The sequence below is a fragment of the Micropterus dolomieu genome, linkage group LG16 (genome assembly GCF_021292245.1).
Source record: "Micropterus dolomieu isolate WLL.071019.BEF.003 ecotype Adirondacks linkage group LG16, ASM2129224v1, whole genome shotgun sequence".
NCBI lineage: Eukaryota > Metazoa > Chordata > Actinopteri > Centrarchiformes > Centrarchidae > Micropterus > Micropterus dolomieu.
Window position 1 is genome coordinate 3290044 of NC_060165.1, and position 4358 is coordinate 3294401.

Consider the following 4358-nt stretch of genomic DNA (forward strand, 5'->3'; position numbering starts at 1 on the left):
ATGTTGCTGTCGCTTGGGATTGCCACATCTATCACTGCGGCCTTCTTCTGCTGTTTGTCGATCAACACGATGTCTGGTTGGTTAGCCATCACCAGTTTGTCAGTCTGGATCTTGAAGTCCCACAGGATCTTAGCTCCGTCATTCTCAACTACCTTAGGAGGTGTCTTCCATTTTGACCTTGGGACTTCCAGCCCATACTCACGGCAGATGTTCCTGTACACTATGACAGCTACCTGGTTATGCCGTTCCACATACGCACTTCCTGCCTGCATCTTACACCCTGCTGTTATGTGCTGTACTGTCTCAGGGGCATCCTTGCACAGTCTGCACCTGGGGTCCTGCCTGGTGTGGTAGACCCCAGCCTCTATTGATCTTGTACTGAGTGCAGTACAGTCTCAGGGTGCTGGATTTGGGGTCAAACCCTCCATGCATTGTGAGGGGTTTTCTTGTCTTGATGAAAGAGGCCTCTATCTCCTTCTTTGGCCAGTTTTTTATACCGGCGGGGTATCTGATGACTGGCAGGGCGTATATCTTAGATACCATACCTGGTGTGGTGGCACTCCACAATTAGTGACATCATTAACATGACAGGTGTTGCTCTTGATTTAAAAAAAATATACATGGAAAGAAATGTTGATGTATTCCCTGTAATGTTCAGTGATTGTGATGAGCTTAACTTGTTGATGATGTCACTGGTGTGGTCATCTATTAAACTCTTACTTGATAATAGCTGAGGAAGGGTTTAGCACAGGGAGTCATGTGTAGTTAGTCTGCTGAATGCTGCACGTTCTTCTAAATTACTCTTACAAGCCAATTAAGAACAAATCTGTTCGTACTAGCAGTTCTTGCATGAGACCCATTGATTCTGTGGCAGAGGAAGGCCAAGAGAGCTGTATACTGATCAACCTGTGGGCTTAGATTAAATAAAAATCCAATAAGTGCATCCAAGCCTTATATTGTTTCTCAAATGCACACTTTCAAGCCGTACAGTCAAGGCTTTTCAACGAGCGTGGGAACCCTGTTGCCAGCTCTGGCTACATGCCTGCAATGCAGTTGTAAAATACCAGCTGTCATTCAGTCAGTCGTCATTGATCAGTAAATGACACTGACGCTGACACTGTCTCACAAACCTGCCTCTCATGTCAGAGTGCAACTTCACCTTTAAAGTCAGTTATAATTTATTCCATCAGCATTGTCTCATACTAGTCAGCTGAGCCATCTGGAAATGACATCTACTCATTCACTTCTCAGGGTGTGGACCGAAGAAAAGTACAAACTGGTAATAATTATGTTTCATGAACAGAATTTATATAACCCCAAAACTTACCTGGTATCATTAAAACTAATCTTCCGCCAGACAACCGAGGCTTGCTGAAGTGTCCTTGATTAATAAACACTTAATGTCCAAACTGGTGGCTCGTCCATGACCTGGACTTAAATCACCTGTGCTCATAAAATCTGTCTGAAACTGACAGATGTAGAGAGATTGGTTTCATAATAGCTAAACATCAGGCCAAGGGGTGTGGCTGTGGCCGCCTGGCTGCAGGTCACTGGGTCAAGCTCAAAGATGGAGAGGTGAGGGTTGAGGTTTTACTAGAAATATGGAGGCAGGGGACCGGCTTTCCCAGTTTCTTTAATTTCATGGTGAGCGGGAAGTCACCTTGCGTGGGGCATCACTCTTTGTTATTGACTGACAGGTTTTGAAGGGACAAAAAGGGAAAATAAAGGGGAAAGTTGGACAATATTAAAGTCAGATGTGTGCATGTGCAAGCAGTTTTTTTGAGTGTGAAGTATTTCCCTGATTTGTACCATTTTAACAAAGTAACAGTAATGTTTTTCATGTATTAATGCATTTTGTAATTATTACGATTCTTCTTTCGTTGTCCTGTTTTTCATGACATCTTTTTTTTAAAGTTATTGAATTATTGATTTATATGTCCAAACTAAGATACCACAAATGACTTCTCACGCCTGTAGGAATTTAGATAACCACCTCAATCAGTAACCACACTGATCTAAACATCCGGACTGTGACCTATGGTGGCCTCATAAAAACATGTGGTCTCTTCTTCTACTGTCGTCACATGTTTGGATGTGTGTGTGAGTGTGTGTGTGTTTGTGAGATAGACTGTGGCTTTTGGGCGTTACTTGTGTGAGAGAAGCAAAACAGGGCTCATCAGTAAATGTTGGTCAGCGGTTCAGTGTGTGTGGTTGAGAAGTTCCTGCTCTGAGAACTGTCCGCCTCAGTCACACCCACAGTGTGTTTTATTGTATAGTGGACACATTTAGTTTTGCTACATTCATTTTGTTGGGTTGATTTATTAATTGAGGTGTTATCTCAGAGAGAGATAATAACTTATAATAGAGATGTGCTCTAATAAACCAAACTGAAGGTAAGTGCTCCAGGTTTTAAATATCCTGCTCTAGAAATGCTTGGTGTGAACATACCTTAACTCATTAGTACAGTGTTAGGAAGCAGACCTGCCCTGGAAGTCAGCAAGCAGCTGACTCCAGCGGTCTGACCTCACCTGAGTCGAGCGCTCTCCTCCAGTCTGTTGCGTGTCAGGCTCCTGAGAGCCACCTGGTCCTCCTCCACCACCTCAGGGAACACGCTGTATTATTCAGGCCATTACTCACCGCGGTGCTGGATTACTCACGCCTTCCCTGCCTTGCTCTGTTACACTCCAGAAAACATCTTTGTGTGGGATGGCCTCCAACGCAGCAGATGCAGATCCCTGCCAACAAACACACCTCTATCACCTGGGGTGATAAACAGAAACAGAGGTGGACTTTCCCATCCCTCCGGTGACAGAGACAGCACTGAATGAAATGCATCAACAATAATTCACCAACAAAACAGTTATGTAACTTCTAAAACAATAAGCCATGCTCAGAATAAAGGTACTGCCACATCAAAAAGCTCAGCCACAAGCAAATGTATCAGATTTCTAAAAGGCTTTCACACAAAAATGATAATAGTGACTGTTATGAAAAGATTATGAAAACAATGATGTCTGCAGTATCTGTTGTCAGGTTTGACTGTATTTAACCTGCATAACCTGCAATGCCGCGAAGCTGCGGGCTGTCTAAAAATGTTCGGCTAAAACATTAAACAACATTGACAGTTAAAGTTTTGCCATAATTAGTTTGTCCCTGATTTGCTTTTAGGTTGTGCAATATGTGGTTAACTAAAATGAAATACTTTCTGTTTAGTAGAACATCTCTGCCTGAGGGAAATGTTGGTACTGTACTCGGGCAGATCAGAGTTAAAATCCGAGTGCCCCTGAAATGCACCTGTTGTCTTCAGAGCGCTTCATTGACTGAATTCTGAAAGATGCACAAAGTTGCTCAAATTCAGAAAGCTGTGATCTTTCGTACATATGCATATATGTGTTTATTATACAACAAAGTGAAATGGCTTCATTCTGCTCTGTGTGTTGTGCTGTAACAAATACAGTATGGACAGACTATTCCGGCTTCCCAGCGTTCAGTGAGATGAAGCTGGCAAGAGGGCAAAAATGGAGAAGAGTCTGCAACGTAGGCGTAAGGACTCGGGGGAGTTGTACTTGTTCTCCTCAATGAATAACATTGTAGTCTGACTCTTGAATTTTGCGTAGCCCTTTTAAAAGACAAATCCACTACAAGTTGATTTGCTGTTTGCTTGTTTTATTACATGCACAAGAAGTCCCTGGTCTTGTATGTGTTCAAAATTCCAAACAGCTTTTTGTTTACTTGTGTTCCTCCAGAAGATTACATCACAGAGAAGTTCAAAGCATGTGCAAGGTGAACTCACCAGCCCTGTACTGACTGTACCTCCACACCTGGCTCATGTTGCCTCCTAGATTTAAGGCTCTCTGTATTTCAGCCAGCAAGCCTCTTTTTGTGTTGCTGGATGTTACTGGGACAGGTTTGAACAATGTCTTCTTTGTCTCCCAGCAGGCTCACCTATTCCTCTGCCTCTCTGAAGTGACAGAGTAGGTGACAAGGTAAGATAAAAAGCCTGAGATTAGCTTGAAAGGAAGTGTGGTGCACCAGATGTTTCCAAATTGCAGAGCAGAAGGGTTGGAAGGGAGAAGAATTTGACTTAAAGAGTTATATATCTTTTTTGTGCATGTAACAGGTTTGCAAAGTGAAAAAGCCCAAAGTCCAGCCCAAAGGGAGTTCCCATCTCCCACAGAAAGCTCTGCTCTGAACTGCTTGAAAACAGCTCGTTTGTAGTCCAGTCTTTACTTCCTTTACTTGTGACATCACAGTGCAAACTCGTCATAAAGCTTGCCAAGAGGCTAGCGGGGTCAGGCACGCCCTCAAACCAAGCTAGTCTGAGCGGAGTATCACCTCACATCCGTCGAGGTTCCAAG

General features: G+C 43.3%; 1 protein-coding gene across 2 annotated transcripts in view; it reads left to right on the plus strand.

The window, feature by feature from the left end:
• Window positions 1–4358, plus strand: part of irak3 (interleukin-1 receptor-associated kinase 3) — a 22426-nt gene that overhangs the window by 17706 nt on the left and 362 nt on the right. The window lies entirely within an intron of this gene.